The sequence below is a fragment of the Lissotriton helveticus genome, chromosome 2_1 (genome assembly GCF_964261635.1).
Source record: "Lissotriton helveticus chromosome 2_1, aLisHel1.1, whole genome shotgun sequence".
NCBI lineage: Eukaryota > Metazoa > Chordata > Amphibia > Caudata > Salamandridae > Lissotriton > Lissotriton helveticus.
Genome location: NC_136059.1, coordinates 636,755,903 through 636,777,237, shown reverse-complemented (window position 1 = coordinate 636,777,237; position 21,335 = coordinate 636,755,903).

The window sequence follows — 21,335 nt, the reverse complement described above, 5'->3', positions numbered from 1 at the left end:
CACAGGAGATTTAGGCCCTTAAAAAGAACACTGTGCTTTCTCTTACATTCAGATTTGTAATAAAAGATTACAAAAGATACTTTAAAAAAATCATTCTTACCTTGCTTAAAACCTCTAGAAGGAGATTTGCCTGAGCTTCCAAAGGTCACTTAGAAGGTAAATACGCCTTATTCAAGTAATAAATGGCTCTCAGAGTTGAGACAAAGGCCTTGTGTTTTCAGAGAATTTTACTTTTTCCTGACAAGATGGCCTGGGAGTTTTGACAAGCCCCCTGCATATCTTCAAAGGATACCTATGCTGTAAGTGATAGATGTAGCACACACCTGGACCTGCATCCATTTTGCCTAACCAGCCAGCCAGGCACCAATTCAAGTGGGAGAGGAGATGCCCCCAGAATCAGTTTTGAGTGACTAAAGGGAGGGTTTGCTTAATTATTTGGCCATACCTATAGGGTGGGCACTGGAACTCTGCACAAGGGAAGGAAGGTTCTCTCATGTTCGATTTAGGTAGAAAGGGGCACTGCGGAATTGTTTGCAGTAGGGCACAGAGGAATTGCTGCCAAAGTGGGTAGGTTTACTCCTGTGAATGCTTTCCTTATTGGTTAGGGACGGGCAAGGGGTCACACCCACCCACTGGCTAATGTCAGCCATTAATGTTGCACCCTTGACTATCCACTATTTGATCTGTGAAAGACGTAGGAAGGACCCAAGAGGAAGAAGTGGACTCCAAGGGTCAGTTGACTGACCTGTTAAGCTACAAGGACACAAAAGCTACAAGAACCCACATTTGCTGAAGAGCCCAGCTGGCCGGGTACTGCTGGCCCTGCTCTAAACCCTGTTGATGACTTTTGTTGGAGTGAATCCTGACCCCTGAGTGCTGTGGTGGAAACCTTGACTCGTGATAGAATGTACTCCTCCTTCCCACACAAAAAGCTTAGAACTTAGAAAAACGTTTGCTTGGAGAACCAACGGGGCACTGGGACCCACCTGCCAGACGACTGGCTGAGGGTACAATGCCAGCAGCCCTGAATTTGCTATAACTCCCTCTATCTGTCTTCTTAATTTCAGAATCTGTCGACAATGAAGCTGCTTTGACTCTACTTTGCAACTTTCTTGATGTTGCCATTAATGAAGACCTATTGATGCAAAATACCTCCTGAACTTTGAAACCTGAAATTCTCCCACCATCATTGATGACCCCACCAGGACTCTGTCCTTCTGCAACCCATCGCCGTTGAGCCTGGCAGGCCTTATGAGAAGGTACAACCCATCCTTGCATTCAGCCAGTGATCAATCACAGTTGTCCTTAAATTTGACTTTCCTCTGGTCAAGCACAACCAGCTGACTGTGGTTGGTGTTTTGCATTTTTTGATGCTGTTCAAGTGTAAAACTATAAAAAATCATAAGAAATCCCCTTATTGGGTTTTTTCCATTTTGGTGTCCTATTGCTCATTAAAACATTCTCAATTTTTATAAGTTGTAGTGAGGTATTTAGGGTGTTGTGTTGTTGACTTATTAACTATGTTGGCACTTCTAAATGCTTTACAAATTTCCTAAGTTAAGCCTGTCTATTCGGTCCCATAGCTAACAGAGGATGAGTTCAGGTTTAAATTACTAAACCCTTTCTGGAACCTAACAAGAATAGTTACATTATTACTTGTGATGAACTATCATCTACCCCAACTATAATCCACTTTCTCACAATTGTACAAATGAAATTATTTGCTTTGTCTTCACCATGATGCCGCCCATCTTGACCGTTATGCGAGGATACACCGCGGCGCCCTGTTGGAGAGCTGGTCCTTGATTTCCCTTGCCTGGGGGTCGCCTAGAGTATCCGAAGTCGGGCTTGTGTGCCCAGGTGAGGAGCCGACCTCGCATGTTTGCGCCACCTCCTGACGGAGACAATGCTGAAGCTGAGTCCATTTTTCCCACCATTGCAGAGCCCTCCGTTCCGACCGTTGCTGAACCCGGAGTTGAGGCTGGTGCTGCGATTGACATCCTCTACTTTACTCTTGTCTCTGCCCGCTTCAGTTTTGAGCCTGCATGGGTTGGAGCCTGCCCTCGGCCCGCCTCTGAAACCGGCGATCAGCCGCCTTTCTGCCTGCTTGCAATGATGGCGGTGAGCCGGACCTCCGACCACTGGTGACCCGAACCGAGGTCAACCTTCTGTGGCCTCTCTGGCTGGAGGTGAGCCCGCCGATGACGCCGTCGATCTCCGAAGCTGTATGCGGTGGTTGAGCCCACGCAACTCATCCCGCATCTGATGCTGCCACTTTTCCTCCCTCTCGCAGTGCCAGCACTGAACTTGCCTTGCCGCCCATCCGGTGTTTCCGATTCTGAGCCCCTATCTGCTGCCAATGGCAAGCCCACCTCCTGCCTGCAGATAACGCCGTTTAATAGTTGCAGTCCTGATGGCCGTGTCTGCGGTCGGATGCCTGTCCCCCGAAAGAGATTCGGCCGAGAGCGGAGCCGATTAAGGGCTTTGCTCGCTTCCTCTGATGACTTGGCCCTGATGGCGACCTGGTGTTTGGGAGCTGTTGGGAGTCTTGAAATGGCGGCGCTCATCTGAGCTGATCACTGCCCCCCGCGCTGGGCTGCCCTGGTGAGACCCCTCATTCATTTATGACTACTCTATAGACTGAAGCAGCGTTCAGGGAGAAAAGAGCTGTTTTGGCTGGATTGTTTCTTTTCTTTTCCTGAAAACCCTCTGATTTTTGTTGAACAGTGGCAATACTATCTATCTATGGTGCTTGACCCTAAGATGGCGCTCACTGAGGACAAAAACCCCTCGCACTTTCGCTAATCAGATGATAAACTGTCTACATAAGTCATCTGGGTTGAATTCCCTCATCAGCTCTTTTTCTCCCTGCAGTCCCCTGCCCCTGAAATCTCACAGCTCACTATATTGCCAGTACTGTCTAAATCTGATGTAGTCCTTTCCATTTCTTCCTAAACAGCAGCCATTTTAGATTGGGCAGACTCCCTTCTCTTATCCTCCATCCAAGCTGATGTTTATTGAATCCAGAAAACCCCATATTTATTCTGCTTTATTTTATTTTATTTTTTTATCTTTTCTATTATTTTTTACTTGCATTCTCTTAATCAACTGAACTGAACATCCTGCATGCCCGATAGGATCCTAACATCATAAACATTGACATTTGCCTCCTCAACTAAGAATTCTGCCCTCCTGCCTGTAAACTTTGAATTTGTGCTACAACTAATTACTAGGCCTTGGACTCCTGAAACACTGCCTGATAAGTGGACAGAGACATCCTGATCTTCTCGGAGGACACCCCAGGGGAACGCTGTTGAGGGCTCTGTGTGCACGCCCTACATGTGGTACAACTGATGAGTTTTCCCGTATCACTTTTGGCGATTCTGGAGACTACTATCGATCTCCAACGTTGCTCTATTCTGAGGGGGTAGTAATGTTGTTTCCCCAAATACCCGCTCACACTGGAGACACCCAGGGATAATCTGCCTGGTGATTAATTCGGTCACCCAGCCTGTAGGTGACGCAGCAGAGGCATACACGGACTACGGCTCCCACCGAACTTTTCCCAACTCAATCCGGGGTTTTACAGATCCCTTATACGATAGGGGTCCTCAAATATGTTATCTCGAAGGCTAATGGAACTTGAAACTCACCCTGTCTCCACTAGGGATTCTGGTGAATACCCTGTTTGCTTAAACCCTCGTCATTCAGCCTTTTCTAACTAACTGGCATTGAGAAGAGCACACTCAATGCTCATAGCCCCTCCTTAATAACTATTAGATTAGAATCACTTATCACTTTCAATACTTTGAACTGCTACTTTACCTCCCACCTCTCTAGGAACTTGCTCTGGTCACCTACTCACCCCCGCCCCTCACAGTTCAACAATGCCCCCCTTCACCGCCCCTCCCATTCCTCTAGATGCACCTATCACTAGACACGGCCCTAACTCTTGGACCATCCTCTATCCCCCTAACCTCTCTAACAATGCAAAGAAAAATTTCAAACATAAACTACTTATCCTTCACCAAGAAACGCTATTTGTTGATAACTATCGCAATCTCACCTCTATTGTTAAAACCAACTACATTTTCTACTCCAAGTGCCCGTCTAAATGGGAAAGCACCTTCCTCCACCACTTCCCTATCACAAAGCCATGTAAAATCCCATATGGCTTAAAAGTACCTACATCCCCTTCCCCTTCTTTCCTTGGCACAGTTGACATTTCTATTTTTAAATCTGGGAACATCCTTATTCAAGCCCCCGAAAAATATTTCACCATCTTTGAACACCATTTCTGCAACCTTTCCTACTCACTCTCGATTCCATTCCCTGACCCATCTTCGCCCTATCGAAACCTGACCCTACTCTACCTCTATCATCTCCTCTTTCGCCCCCTCCTACAAGCTCTGCAATCAACACAGAATTCTCCCAAACTCAGAATCTCTTTCTCTCCCCTACCTCAACAACGACCCCACCTAACTACTCTCCTACCACCCACACATACCCCCATTCCATTCTCTCTCCTCAACGAGATGCTCCACCTTATCCCTATAGTGCCCCCCTACCTACATCCCCCCTTTCACAACTTGACCCTACACCTCCCCCAGCCCCCCTCTTACAAACATTGAAAACAACATAGAAGTCAACCAAGCACAGGTTCCCAGTCCCTCCACTACCTTAACATCTTTCCCTCCAATTCCCTGCACAACCACCCCTACTCTCTCTCCTCCTCTTGAATCTCCAACACCCCAGAGTAGCTCCCCCCTCTCATCTTCTGTCTCCCGACCCCCCAAATTCGACCTACCTCCAACTCAACCACCTGCTCCAACTTCTTGCCCCCTAACTGACCTTACCCTCCTTAACCAGATTAGCACCCCTCACTCTCCCCGAGCTCCCTATCATCCCACTGACTCTCCCATGTACCCAATGACGGCCTCACCCCTCTCCTCTCTCCTCCCATTGCCACAAAATTCAACTCCTCTTTACTCCCCCTTCCCGGCCTCCACCCCACCTGGGCTCCCTCCCCCCCCGCACTCCAGATCTCCCGCCGTTACTATCTCAGATCTCCCTCCTTACCCTCCAGAACTCACACCCCCATATACTTCTCCCTCGTTCCCCAGACTCTTCTTAACATCGAGCTCCACCTCGCCAATTTATCATTTGAACTCGCCTCTCTCAAAAAAGATATCAATTGCCTCACCACACTAAACGGCCTCAATCTCTCTATGTACCCCAAACAAAACTACTCTACAACCACCCACCAACACAATAACACCCCCCTATGCAACAACACACCTGTATACACTGAACAAATTCACTCTACATCCAGCCAGCTACATGATACTACCCCCCTCGGCATCGACACACTCAGAACCTTACGCGCCCGTAACCTCCTCCCGACCTCTGAGCCCCATAACCCCTGTAATCCTTACCCCCTTGCTCTCATTCGACTGACCATCTGAGCCCACAAGTTCCTATCCCAGTGATCCTTGGGACAAACAGAATTCCTACCTCTCCAACCTCACCTAGACTTCCCCCGGAATTTCCACAATCTGCCCCTGCTCCCCGATACAACCAACCCTGTACCTCTATCTTGCATGCTAGTAAACTGTCGCTTAGCTGTCCGACATGCAATTGAAATTTCTGAAACCATCCTTAGTGAATCCATTGACATTGCCTTTCTTATGGAAACCTGGCTAAAGAATACTCCTCTTTCATTCTTGATATCCTCGCCCCCCCCCTGACTACTCCATCCTCAGAAAAGACAGACCTGGCAAAACTGGAGGCAGTCTAGCAATAATCTACAAAAATGTTCTCCAACTCTCCCCTATGCCCAGTCACGATCCTTCTACTTTTGATACCTCAAAGCTGAACTCACTCCAAAGGATCAACTCTTGACGTTATCATAACTAACAAAGAGCTGGCCTGAGCCTCCCTTTCCTCGATAATTCCCATAGACTGGTCTGACAACCACCTCATCCTTTTCTTCATCTCTAACACTGCTCTACTCCCTCCACCCAAAACCTTCAACAGATGAAATTGACCAGGAATCTTCACCTTATCCCCCTGACGAACTCGAGGACAAAATCAAAGCTCAACTTCAACTCTCTCCTCCCTCACAAAATGCCAATTACCTCACCGAACACTTTAACAACTCCATCATCAAAGTCCTTGACCAAATTGCCCCAGCCAAACTAAAACGACCGAAACACTCCTCCAATTCCTGGTTCAACCCAGATCTCAACAATGAGCGATGCACTCTTTGATCCACTGAACACATATGGAGGAACAACCCTTCCCCCTATAACCTCTCTCTCCTCAGATCTGCTTGATCCAACTATAAAAAACACATCCTCAATGCCAAGTCCTCATTCTTCTGCTCCCAACTTGACCGGACTTTAAACAGTCCTAGAGAAATCTTCAGCATCTTGAAAAACCAAACGTCCTCTGCACCCCCCAAAGTGATTGCTACCACTGAAAGATGCGAGGAAATTGTTAATTACTTCATAGAATAAATCTCCAAAATTGATCAATCCTTCGCTCTTGCACCCCCCTCCCAAACCACTACCCACACCGGATCTTTCCCCTTCCTCTCCTGCACTCTCTTTGCTCACTCACGACCCCTTTTCACTCCCTCCTACTGTCCCTTGTCTTGAACCCGGTCCCATCGTACTTGAACTAAAAAACAATGCCTCTTGGCAGTCTTCCACCCAGTCTCCAAGCTCAATGTCCTTAGCGTCATTTCCAGACTGAAACATTCATCTCACACAAAAGATTCTCCCCCCCAACCTTCTCCTAGACCTACAACACATCATTACCCCCTACTGGACCTCCATCATCAACTCCTCCTTTAACTCTGGCTGTGTCCCTGCTTCCCTTCAACTGGGACAAATCACTCCCATCCTCAAAAATCCTGCTGGCGACCCTAGCGACCTAAATAACCTTCGTCCCAACTCCAATCCTTTTTTTCTCTCTAAAGCCCTAGAAAAATGCGCCCTGCTCCACCTAGATAGACACATTGATGCATTCAATCTTTTAGACTCCTACCAATCAGGCTTCAAAAAGGGCTGTAGCACTGAAACGGCAATGCTAAACATAACTGATGACATCTAACACTCCCTCGACAAAGGCAAATCCTCCCTTCTTCTTCTCCTGGACCTCTCCGCAGCTTTTGACACTGTTAACCACTTTATTCTACTTAACACACTAAAGGATCGTTTTGGCCTTAATGGATCTGTCCTCAAATGGTTCACCTCCTTTTCCCAACACAGAACCCAGCAAGTTAAAACCCATGACTGCCTCTCCAAACCTCTGCCCATCTCCCTTGGAGTCCCGCAAGGCTCTATCCTCTCCCCCTCCCTAATTAATCTTTTCATGAACCCCTCACCCTTATCCTTAAACAATCGGGAATCAACTACCACCTCTACGCCGATGACACCCAACTTTACTATAAGATTCAATCTTGCTACTTCCCCTCAATGCTGCCCTGTGTAAGATCCAATCCTGGTTCCACTGCAACCACCTCAAGCTCAACCCAAAAAAGACCGAAATCAATCTTTTTTTCCCCTAAGAACAACTCACTCCCCATTCTTACCTGGATCTCAGACCTTACAGCTCTCAACTGCTCTCTCACTAAATCCAACTCAGTTAAATCCCTCAGCTTTAACATTGACCAGAACCTTACTCTCATCCCCCATATAAAAAATTCGGTCAAAAGCGCTCTCTTCACACTCCATCACCTAAAGAAAATCAAACCGTTCATTCCTGCAGATGACTTCAAATTAGTAGTCCAGTCTCTGGTCCTGTCAAAAATTGATTATGGGAACGCCATCCTCACTGGAACTCCTAAAGTCCACCTCGCCCCAATCAAATCGGTTCTGAATCTTGCTGCTAGGCTCATTAGCGACCTTAAGCGGTTCGACCATATCTCCCTAGCCTTAAAACCCTCAAATGGTTGCCCATTGAAGGACGTGCCTCCTTCAAGACAGCGTGCATTACGCACAAAGCACTGCATCAATGCACCCCGCAGTACCTCACAGATAAACTTCACAAAGTCGGCTGCTCTAGATCACTGAGGAGCTCCAACACCCTCGCTCTTGTCCCTCCCCTACTGAACAAAAATCCACACAATCTAGCTCCTTTTCCGGAAATGCTCCTAACATTTGGAACTCCCTCCCCAAAGATCTTCATTGCAACCCCTCCTACACCAGCTTAAAACAAGACCTAAAACTCCTCCTTCTGAACAAATACTGGGGTCCTTAATTCATCCAACCGGGCTCTCTCGTCACCCCTACCTCCCCCTCCCCCTCCTTCCTCTTCCTCCTCCTCTAACTACCCCCACCATCCTTTTCCTACAAGACCTGCCCGCCCCTCGAAATGTCTTACCTATGCCTCTTTCCCCCTCAGATAACCCTTTTTATACACCCCTCCCCCCACTCCTCTTATACCTTAATTGTGACTACCTATGCCACCCTCGGACTGTGTCGATTTCAACCTGAACTTCTCTTAATTCTACCTCATTGTAACCCTGTGTCATGTAATATAATATATGTATCTACGTATTGCTGTCTTTTATCGCCTAACTTCCCCCCTGCCCCGCCCCATTCCCATACCCCCCTTTAATTTCCCCTCCCTCTCTCTCTAGCCTTATCTCTCGTGATTATAATCTGTTTGTTTTATTGTATATTATTTAAACTGCTTTGTACCGTTCTGGATTGTTTCTAAATACTACCTCATTGTAAATTTCCTATACTGCTATGAAAACTGATGTAAAGCGCTCTGATGCCCCCGGGTCCAACCAGCGCTATACAAAATATGTTAAATAAATAAATAAATAAATAAATTCTGACACTAATTCCTCGATGTCTTGCAGATTTGGACAACCTGATAACTCTCTGAATGGGGGTTCAGCCTTTGCTGGATAACTTGCCAATTTCTTATGTGCCCCGTAACTGTGAGATTTGAGAGTTCAATGGCAGAATCAAGCTATTTAATAATTTGAAAGAATTGAACCTTTTCCCTTGAATGAAACACCTCAAGAGTGATACACTCCAGGAGCATCTTAACACAGGGACCAGTCAGCAGTAATCAGTTGGCATGATAGAGATGCAATTAGTGGCAAAACAAAATAAACATGCTCAGTAAATGAAGTACATCCCTGCAAAGAAGGACCAGAAGGCCACTAAGTAATGAAACAGGAAGACCTGAAGGCCACTAGGAGGGCACCACCCGAGGCCAGACTCAATGTTCAAGTGTCCGAAGCCAGCATGGTGTCATCAAAAGGGGTATCACCACATTCACAGGCAGCCCACTTCGTCAGCTCTAACCATCAGTGTTATATATCAGGACCCCAGACAGACTTCCTGCTTACAGTCAGTTGCCTGCATGCAAAGGATCAATGCCAGATTTAATAACCTATTAATAGCCTTTCTAGCTGCTGACCGTTTATGGAGGCTCATCAAGCAGAACAGAGGGCTCATTGGGAATTCCATAACTGTGCCTTCCCAACCACCTGGAGGAGCATTGTCTACTATGGAAACAAGTTGGGGCAGGACCAAATCATGTGGAAAGAAACCTGTGTCCTTAACAGTGCACCGGGAACACTTTGAGGTCGCAGCTTGGAACATAGCATGTATGTGTCAGGAAGTCAGATAGGCCCGATATAGATAAAGTAATTGAATGAGTTTAAAGTGGCCATTTCTAGATAATTTAGAACTAGATTCTAATATCTTCCTCCAGGAAGGATCAGGGAGAGGCATCCCTAGGTCCACCTCCAAGCATAACCAGAGGGTTGAAAGATCCGGCTGTGGCAGGGGCAGGGGCCATTCAGCAGGTCCTCGTTCTAGAGGGCAAGGCTCCAGGCACAGGCAGTACAAACATCAAGTCCACTTTAGCAATTTGTACCAGACCCATGGACGGTGCTTCCGAGACCAGGGACACATAGGGTTTGATGCTGCCTCCTATTCTGGTGAGCGTTCACCCTTCTTCCCTAGTAAGAGTACTGGGCCATCTGGCAAATATTTTCCACGTTTGACCGTCAATTGTCAGTGATGCGTGGGTATGCAGATGATTCAGGCATTTCATATAGAGCTCTGTGGATCAGGTTACGCATTCTAGGCCGCTGAGGCAGAATTGGTAGACGTAAAGGTTGCCCCGCTACTCAAAAAGGGAGCTATTTGTCCCACCACTCGCCCGCTACTCAAAAAGGGAGCTATTTGTCCCACCACTCGCCACCCACGGAGCTTAATAAGCAATCTTTTCCTTTTCAACAAGGCCAATGTGGGGCAGAAACTGATTATCACCTCATAAAAATTCAACAAGTGGCTGGTTTATGCCCCTTCACAATGTAGGGGATCTACCTCCTTCACAATGTTTTACACCCGGGAATAGGATGATCTGCCTGGACTTGAATGATGCTTATTTGGCTATCCCTATTTTTTCACCACACAGTAATTTCCTCCAGTTCCTCTGGTGGGTGCAGGTATTTCAGTTTACAACCCTGCCTTTCAGCCTTTCCTGCACCCTGTGGTGCTTCACGAAGGTGCTCAAATAAGTTGTGGAACACCTCAAGCGCAGGGGATCTGCCTCATCATTTACCTGGATGACATGCTACTTCTGGTACAAGATACCGATTAGTTGTTTTCTCAGCTGTAAGTGGCAATCACCCTGATCGAAGGCCTCAGCTTTGTCATAAAAAAGAAGGAATCCCTTCCGACTATTGCGCAAAAAAGAGGTTTTTCTGGGTTTTGTCATAGACTCCATTGAGGCTACTCTAAGACTTCCCTTGACGCAAGTGGCCAAGATCAGGCACAAGCTTTAGCGAATGCTAGCCAGGCAAAGAGTGTCCTTGATGTAGATTGCCCATTTGGTGGATCTCCTATCCTCATCCTATTCCTCAGCATACAACCGCACACTCATAGCTTTTTATAATCACATCTTGACACCTCCCATCATAATGCATAATTCCTGTTCAGAATTCACCCAGTACCGCAAGAACCTGGTGCGCATAGCATCACAACACAATATCTCCCTCTTTGTTACATAACAAGCACACACAGCATTAGCATCCTAGTTTCTCAACAAAGCGCTATAAAGTAACTTGATCGCTTTTGTGCGACAAGTAATGATGAAGAGAAGACACAGGCAGTCATGTTCATGAGGTTCAGCAACTCTAGGACCCCAGCATTCTAATATCTTACGTGTCAAGGTTCTACGAAGTAAAAAATGGCCCACAGGGATGTCACAGTACTCCCAGAGTTCCAAAAAAGGGCAAAATTCTCCCTTTGAAAAATGATCACCTAGGACCTCAATTCCCGCTGCTGGCCACTCAGAGACCACCCTCCCCCAGGGCAAAACCAACACTGAATTACCAAAATAGGAATTTCATGAATATTATCATCTTGGAAATGGCCAGGCAGCCATTTACTGATAAAGGCAATGTAGACCAACCTAATGTCCACCGAGATAACCAGGACCTCCGGTGGTGGTAGCTCCCCATGGTCTAAGGCCAGAAACAATTGCGGAATATTGAGCATGGTGCTAAGCATAGGAATGAAGCCTTTTTGATCCGCATGAATGAGAAAGCACATATTCGGTAGTAACCAAGTCACCAAAATTGTTCTCAAAATCTTGTAATCTGTATTAAGCATAAAAAAGTGGGCAGTAAGAATCTTAGGGACCACTGTGCCTTGCCAGGCCGGGTCGCCCTAACGCTCCTCCTGCTCCTGTTCCTGGTTCCTGGTTCCTGCCTGTTTGCCGCCACTCCCCACTCGCCGTTTCCCGACGCTGCCTCCCTGCGGACCTGCCCCCCGCCAGCCGATTGGCCCCCCGCTCCCACCACCCAGCGGACCCTCCCTCCCGGCTCCCTTCTTAGGCGGACTCCATCCTGACCTCGGGAGCGACCACTGTGCCTTGCCAGGCCGAGTCGCCCCCACGCTCCTCCTGCTCCTGTTCCTGGTTCCCGGTTCCTGCCTGTTTGCCGCCACTCGCCACTCGCCGTTTCCCGCCGCTGCCTCCCTGCGGCCCCGCCTCCCGCCAGCCGATTGGCCCCCCGCTCCCGCCACCCAGCGGACCCTCCCTCCCGGCTCCCTTCTTAAGGGGACGCCATCCTGACCTCGGGAGAGACCACTGTGCCTTGCCAGGCCGGGTCGCCCCCACGCTCTTCCTGCTCCTGTTCCTGGTTCCTGGTTCCTGCCTGTTTGCCGCCACTTGCCACTCGACGTTTCCCGCCGCTGCCTCCCTGCGGCCCCGCCCCCAGCCAGCCGATTGGCCCCCCCCGCTCCCGCCACCCAGCGGACCCTCCCTCCCGGCTCCCTTCTTATGCCGCCTCCACGCACGCGCAGCGTTGACGCGCAGCGGGCGGGCCGATTGTGCGCCGAAGGCGTGCCAAAGGCAAGCCCGTCTGCGCCCGTCCGTGCCTGGACCGCGCCCAGTGCCAGGACCCCTGGCCCTCCCCGCCGATGCAAGACAACCCGACTGACCTACGACGCCGCCACTCTCAACGCACTCAATGCCGGCCGGAACCACGCCTGCTACCGAGCCACCCCGAGACGCACCCACGGACCCTTCACCTGCTGTACCTGCAAGTTCACCTGCCTCTGAACCTGCCCCGCACCCGCCAAGCCAAGCACCAGCAGCAAGCGGTAAGGCTGGCAGTGGCAGTGTCGGCCGACCCCGCTTGACGCCAGGTAAAAGCTGAATTTACTGCTGATGTGGTGATTTGAAACGCTAAGCCAGAACCTACAATTGTAAACATATTGATGATTTTAAACTGATTGAAAGTTTAATTTTATTTTACTTGTGTTATAGTTGATGGACAAATTATAATACATTTTTACCTGGGCTTAGACGCTCTCCCTAGGCGTTAGGCGCTGTCAGGGGCTCAAAATCTGGTAAATAAACACACATTGCTCTGTGATATCGCCTGCCCGCCCCGGTCCGACTCGGTATCCAATACCGTAGAGCGGAGGGCGGGACAGGTACGAGCCTGTGTATTACACTTCCTGTTCCCGCTGTAGTAGCGAGCGGTTAGCGCTCTAGCCTTGCAGCATCTGGGGCTATTAAGGCGGCGAGGAGGCGAGGCAGCTTGCGGTAAGGCTGGCAGTGGCAGTGTCGGCCGACCCCGCTTGACGCCAGGTAAAAGCTGAATTTACTGCTGATGTGGTGATTTGAAACGCTAAGCCAGAACCTACAATTTTAAACATATTGATGATTTTAAACTGATTGAAAGTTTAATTTTATTTTACTTGTGTTATAGTTGATGGACAAATTATAATACATTTTTACCTGGGCTTAGACGCTCTCCCTAGGCGTTAGGCGCTGTCAGGGCCTCAAAATCTGGTAAATAAACACACATTGCTCTGTGATATCGCCTGCCCGCCCCGGTCCGACTCGGTATCCAATACCGTAGAGCGGAGGGCGGGACAGGTACGAGCCTGTGTATTACACTTCCTGTTCCCGCTGTAGTAGCGAGCGGTTAGCGCTCTAGCCTTGCAGCATCTGGGGCTATTAAGCCACTCGTCGGGTCCAAGCGCGCAGCGATTGCGCGCAGGGGGCGCCTCAGACACGCCGAAGACCAGCCAAAGACCTGCCCGCGCTGCGCCCGTCCGCGCCAGACCGGGCCAGAGGCCATGGCAGGTCCTGTTGTTACACCGCTTACCCCCGCCCCGATGAGTCTTATATATTCCTCTATGGCACTACGCAGCTTAAATGTCCCTCACCTACTAAATGCGGAGTGTACATCTCAATTAGAGGTTGAAGGTCCCTTTTCTTGCTGTATTTGTCGCATTCAATTTTCCACAGCTCAAACATTGCTCTCTCACACATATAGCTGTGATTTGACGCCATTCATGCCCTCTCCAGTCATAGACACTGCCCCACGAGGTAGGAAAAATATCCTATGTAATATTAGGTCCCTTTCAAAACACACGGCGGAGGTATGGGATATGATATCTTCTTATCAACCTGAGCTGTGTTTTCTTACTGAAACATGGCTCAAACCACATTGTACTCCGGCCATCACTCTTGCCATTCTGTGTAATTACAAACTATTGCGATTGGACCGTCCTGTCAAAACTGGTGGCGGCATTGCTGTGGTATATAAAGAAGAATTGAAAGCTACAATTCTAGATGAATTTTGTTCTCCCAACATCGAAATTTTGATTTTTAAGATACAGTCCTCTAAGGAAAACTATAAATGTGCTCTGGTTTATAGGCCACCTGGTCCTTACAAAAATTTTTCCAACACTTTAATTGAACTACTTGCCTCACATATTAATGACGACTGTGAGTTCACATTAGTCGGAGACTTTAATGTCCATGGTGAGAAACATGATTGTACTGATGTTCAATCATTAATAACAGACCTATCAACTTTAGGTTTGACATTAAAGAATCAAGGACCTACACATCAGGCTGGTCATACTTTAGACTTAGTCTTTTCCAATATACACACGATTTTCTGCCCACCTGCTACCCAGGTGAGCTGGACTGATCATTTCATTGTGGAATTTATCACCCCCCCCTCAGGCGCCCAAACCCAAGCACCTCAGCACTTTACCTTGTATCCGCAGACAGTGGCACAAAGTCACTAATTCTACTTTTAAAGATAATTTTAACCTTCCTGTACTACGACATTTGGACGATATTGAAGTAGCTCTTGAGAAATTTGAAGATGAAACCAGGAAAACGATAGATAAAATCGCCCCACTAAAGTCTTTTAGATCCAGGCCAGTCAGAAAGCAAGAAGTATGGTTTTCTGACAAATTGCGAACTCTCAAACAAGGAGCCAGGAAATTAGAAAAAAGGTGGAGGACATCCCATCTTCGAGAAGATAAAGAAAAATATTGGAGTGCACTTTCCTCCTACCACAAAGCGATACGGTGTGCGCGAAAAGCACATATTGCTACTCAGATACAAGAAGCGGGAAATTCCCCTCGAGTCCTTTTTCAAATAGTACAGACATTTGCTAAACCAACAGCATGTGAAGCTCCTGATACTTCATCCCAGCAGCTGTGTGATGAGATCTCCTGTTTCTTCTTGAACAAAATTGACAAAATTTATGATAACATTTTAAGTACTAACCAGGCCTCAGCCTCAGTTCCTAAGATTCCCTTATCCAATTTCTCTGACTCCATACCAGACTCACAATCCCTGGACACCTTTCCCCCTGTTACACTTCAAGAAGTATCAAGTCTCATAAAACAGATTAAAAGTGGTAGTCCAGAGGATATTATCCCTGCTAGACTAATACCCACTCTGGATGAACAACTTAGTCCACTGATCACAGAATTAGTGAACCTCTCACTCATTTCAGGCACTGTCCCCAAGGAATGGAAACGAGCTCTTGTCAGACCTCTGAGAAAAAACACCGCCCTACCATGGGCAGATCTGACAAACTTAAGACCCATCTCTCTGCTACCTTTCTTGGGGAAAGTCACAGAAAAATATGTCAATCGACATCTATCCAGACATATTGAACAAGTACAGGCCTTGGATGAGTCTCAATCAGGATTCCGCCCCAAATACAGTACCGAATCTACTTTGTTGTCGGTTACTGATGATCTCCACGCTTACCAGGACAAGGGCTTATCAGTCATCTTGGTTCTGTTAGATCTATCGGCAGCGTTCGACACCGTATCTCATTCCATCTTAATTCAACGGTTGTCGAGCGCTGGCCTTAAGAACAAAGCCCTTGAATGGCTAAAGAGTTTCCTAGCTGACCGTACCCAGAGAGTCACCATGGGTACATACCGATCGGTGGAAATTGAGATCTCTAAGGGGGTGCCACAGGGCTCATGCTTGAGCCCTACGCTCTTTAATATCTATGTGGCACCCCTGGCAGGAGTGCTGCGTAGATACGGCTTTGTTCCCGTATCTTACGCAGATGACACGCAACTCCTGTTCCCCTTCAAATCTCTTTCCGCCGAGGTTAGGAACTCCTTTTCAGATGGCATGAAGGAAGTGGCGCATTGGATGTCTTCCAACTATCTCCAATGCAATGTCAGCAAATCGGAGATCATGCTATTTGGGGAAGCTAGGATACTCTGGACTCCTGATTGGTGGCCTGCAGAGCTGGGGGCTGTCCCCGAACCCAAGCAGATCGTGAAGAACTTGGGTATTCGGCTTGATCATGATCTATCACTTAAGCAGCATACTAGTTACATATCAGGGATATGTTTCTACACTATTGGCCTGCTTCGTAAAGTCTTTCCCCTTCTACCCAACTCAGTGAGGAAAATTCTCGTTCAAGCACTTATTCTGAGCCGGATAGATTATTGCAATGGTTTGCTACTATCCGTCAACGAAGGAGTGCTAGATAAATTGCAGGTCATCCAGAACACGGCAGCTCGCCTTGTTCTGAATGCCCCTCCGAGAACTCCCTCAAAACCCCTCCTGGAGCAATTACACTGGCTCCCAGTTAGACAAAGGGCCAAATTAAAAATGTGTTGTCTGATCCACAAGTGTCTGAACGGACAGGGACCTACTTATCTTGAACGGAGATTTGTTCCTTATGTCCCAGCACGGTCCCTCAGATCAAGCACTAGTCTTCTACTTGTGGTCCCCCAAGTCAAAAAAGCTAGGCATGGAGGTAGAGCTCTTTCCACCATGGGCCCAAAGTTGTGGAACAGACTACCACTGACCTTAAGACAATGCAAAGAACAGCTAGCCTTCCGCAAGCAGTTAAAAACCATTTTATTCAAAAATGAAATTTAAACTCATTCCTCAGTATGTTTACAGATTTACCGGTCAAAAGCGCAGAGATATTCCTGTCGGAGTGATTCTAGCGCTATACAAAACCACAAATAAATAAATAAACCACCTCAAGTACATCCTGCTCAACACCCGCTCCGTCCACAGACACGCCGTGGAACTCTGGAACCTCCTCGACGCTACATCACCGGACGTCGCCTTCCTCACGGAAACCTGGATGAACGCCTCATCTGCACCCGACATCGCCATCGCCATCCCGGACGGGTACAAGATCATCAGGAGGGACCGCGTCAACCAGACCGGAGGAGGCATCGCCATCGTCCACAAGAACACCATCCGCATCACGACCGACGCCAACGACTCCTTCGCCCCAGCCGAACATCTCCACTTCCAGATTCATACCGACCCTAAGATGACCCTCAGAGGCACCCTCGTCTACAGACCCCCGGGACCACGCACACAATTCAGCGAAGACATCAAAGACTTCATCAGCCCACACGCCCTCCTCTCCGATGACTACATCCTCCTAGGGGACCTCAACTTCCACCTGGAGAACAACAAGGACCGCAACACCACCGCCCTGCTGGACAACCTCGCTAACCTCGGACTCAAGCAACTGGTCAACACGCCCACCCACTACGCCGGCCACACGCTTGATCCCGTCTTCTCATCCAGCAAGCACATCACCTTCAGCCACTCCACCGGACTCCACTGGACCGACCACAGCTGCGTCCACTTCAGCTTCAGAAGAACCACGACGCACCACCACCCGCTTCAGATTCCCCACAGAAGCTGGAGTAAGATCACCACCGAGCAGCTCACCACCTCTCTCAGCCAGAACCCACCCGCCAGCGCAACGGACCCCAACGAAGCAGCCCGGAACTTCACGCAGTGGCTGACTGCCTGCGCCGACGACCTCGCACCACTGAAGAACCCTCCCAGCAGACCCAGAAGCAAGAAGGCATCCTGGTTCACCGACGAACTCAAGGACTCAAAGAAGACCTGCCGCACCCTCGAGAAAGCCTGGCTCCTCGACCGGACCACCGACAACATGACCGCCCTAAAACACGCCACCCGCAAGCACCACCAGCTCATCCGCACCACCAAGAAGAAATCCCTGAAGGAACGACTGGACAGCAATACCCACGACAGCAAGGAACTCTTCAGCATCGTCAAGGAGTTCTCCAACCCCAGCACTGGCACCAACGACATCACTCCGTCACAAGACCTCTGCGACTCCCTCGCCTCGTTCTTCCACCGCAAGATCGCCGACATCCACAACAGCTTCGGCGCACCACCCACGCACCCAACCGTCGAACCAACGCCCCCCACCGCCACCCTTCGCACCTGGACCACGGTGACCACCGAAGACACAGCCCGCACGATGAACACCATCCACTCCGGATCACCGACCGACCCCTGCCCACACCACGTCTTCAACAAGGCTGACTCCAACATCGCACCCCAACTCCGGAACATCATCAACACCTCCTTCAACACCGCCACCTTCCCGGAGAGCTGGAAACAGCGCCCTCCTGAAGAAACATACAGCGGACCCCACCGACCTCAAAAACTTCCGCCCCATCTCGCTCCTCCCTTTTCCTGCTAAAGTCATCGAGAAGATCGTCAACAGACAGCTGACCGCCTTCCTCGAGACGAACGGATCCCTCGACCCCTCACAGTCCGGCTTCAGAGCCAACCACAGCACCGAGACCGCCCTCATAGCAGACACCGACGACATCCGGACCCTGCTCGACAAGGGGGAAACAGTGGCCCTCATTCTCCTGGACCTCTCCGCTACGTTCGACACTGTCTGCCACCGCACCCTAGTCCAGCGCCTCAGCAACATCGGTATCCAAGAGAAGGCACTGGAGTGGATCATCTCGTTCCTCGCCGGAAGATCACAAAGAGTCCGCCTCCCCCCGTTTCGCTCAGAGGCCACCGAAGTCATCTGCGGCGTCCCGCAAGGATCTTCACTCAGCCCCACCCTCTTCAACGTCTACATGAGACCTCTTGCAGCCATCGCACGCCAGCACAACCTCAACATCATCTCTTACGCCGACGACACCCAGCTGATCTTCTCCCTCACCAGAGACCCCGACACCGCCAGAACCTGCCTACACGAAGGGATGAAAGACGTCGCCGAGTGGATGAAGGACAGCCGCCTGAAACTGAACTCGGACAAGACGGAAGTCTTCATCCTGGGATCTTCGCCCTCCGCCTGGGACGACTCCTGGTGGCCCCCAACCCTGGGCACCGCACCCAAGCCAACCGACCACGCTCGCAACCTGGGCTTCATCCTGGACTCCTCCCTCTCGATGACCAGACAAGTCAACGCCGTCTCCTCATCGTGCTTCAACACCCTGCGTATGCTTCGCAAGATCTTCTGCTGGATCCCGACCGAGACCAGGAAGACTGTCACCCAAGCACTCGTCACCAGCCGACTGGACTACGGAAACGCCCTCTACGCCGGAACCACAGCCAAGCTACAGAAAAAACTCCAGCGCATCCAGAACGCCTCCGCCCGACGCATCCTGGATGTCCCCCGATGCAGCCACATCTCCAGCCACCTGAGGAACCTGCACTGGCTCCCCGTCGACAAGAGCATCACGTTCCGGCTCCTCACCCACGCACACAAGTCTCTCCACGACCTGGGCCCCAAGTACCTCAACGACCGCCTGACCTTCTACACGCCCACCCGCCAGCTACGGTCCACCAGCCTCGCCCTCGCAGCCGTACCACGCATCCGAAGAGCCACCGCCGGAGGAAGATCCTTCTCTTACCTGGCTGCCAAGACATGGAACTCCCTCCCCATCCACCTTCGGCTGACCCAGGACCATCTCGCCTTCAGGAAACAACTCAAGACCTGGCTGTTCGAGCAGTAGCTTACCCCTTCCCCAAGCGCCTTGAGACCCTATCGGGTGAGTAGTGCGCTATACAAATGGTTTGATTGATTGATTGATTGATTGAGGGAGCAACACAATGGCTGACTCCCTCAGCAAAGGCGGAAGCTGACCATGTGGATGGGAGTCATAGTAAAGCACCACTAGTCTAAGAACAAGTTCCAATGAGAAGGCTGTGTAAAATTCTATAGGGAACCCATTGAAGCAGGGCACATTGCCCCTAACTATGTGTAACAACCTGATGTTCCCGGGATCGGGGAAGGCCCGGATACAACAAGAGAATCAGACTTGATAGCTATTGCTGTATTTATTAGATAAGAAGAAAATGAAAGAAGCTAACCGAATAGCAAATCATACAGTACATGAACGTAAAGTAAAGTCAACGATACCCAATAGCAGCACCAAGGGCTCTTACCGTCCTCCGCATGAACACCGGTCCCGAAATGCCGTTCGAAAGCTGCTAAGGGAATACAGTTAGTGAGGTAGCTCCTGATCCAGTGCGGGTGTTCTCATCGATGAAGCAACAAACTTGGGAATGCCCAGCCGGGTAATCAACCATGCAGTTCGTAACCAGAGCCAGGGAACAGCCGCTCAACCTTCTCTGTTCGTAGAGCAAACCCCAGGGTTCCTTTAAAGTTCAACGCGCAGCCTCTCGTGTCTTTCAACAGAGATGCGGCAAACACCTCCGTGATGTGCGTCTCTGCTAGTGATGCTAAGGAAGCTACTATGGATCCAGGGAGCGGGGGCAGAGAGCAGCCGCTCGACCTTGCCTCCGTTTCCTCTGTTCCAGACTGCTATGGCGCACTGCTCCTCTCGTGCTCCTTAGCTGAGGCGCGGCAAACACCTCCATGGTGTGCGTCTCAGCTAGCGTTACCAATAAATCAAGAAGCGGGGGCAGAGAGCAGCCGCTCGATCTTGCCTCCATTTCCGGCTGTGGCGCAAAGCACCTTTCGTGCTCTTCAGCTGAGACGCGGCCAAACACCTCCGTGGTGTGCGTCTCAGCTAGCGAGGCAATGTATCAATAAGCGGGGGCAGAGAGCAGCCGCTCAATCTTACCTCCGTTCCCTACTCCACCGGTCTGCTGCGAATGACGGGATCCCTCGGTACCGGGTCTGGCGGCTGTAGGCAAGGCCGGCAAGGATCAAAATATCCAACGCTGCATCCTCGCTGAGGTACGCTTTATAGGCGTTTCCGGTCCGCATTCCTCCATACGGCCTCGCCAGGCCTGCTGGTAGTCGTAGTCCCTGTCCTGTGGCCGTGCCGATCGTTCCTGTACAGGATCGTGCTGTGACTTGTGGATGACATGGTGAGGGAATCCATGACACTATGTCCATAATCACTCCTCCTGTTCAGTAATATCCACTCCCAGTTGATCCGCCACCTCCGACTCAAGGGACACTGGGGAAGCATCCACAATATAGTTGAACATTTTCCTCTCACTACTCCCGAGCAATCTGTTCACTATAGTGCTGTAGGGGGACCTCATTGATTGTATGCACTCCCAGATGATATGGTAAAAGTTGTGTTCTCTATGTCCACATCTCTGGCATCTAGGATCCTCTGCTCACCCCATTCTATGTAGTCGAACTCAGTCATAGTATATTCTATGCAGTATTTTATATTGTATGAGGGGAAGACATGATTTGATGGCCACCTCCCTGAAATACATTAGAGCTGCCTCCCAGTCTACATTTTCTAGCGTGCCCAGGTTACCTTCCC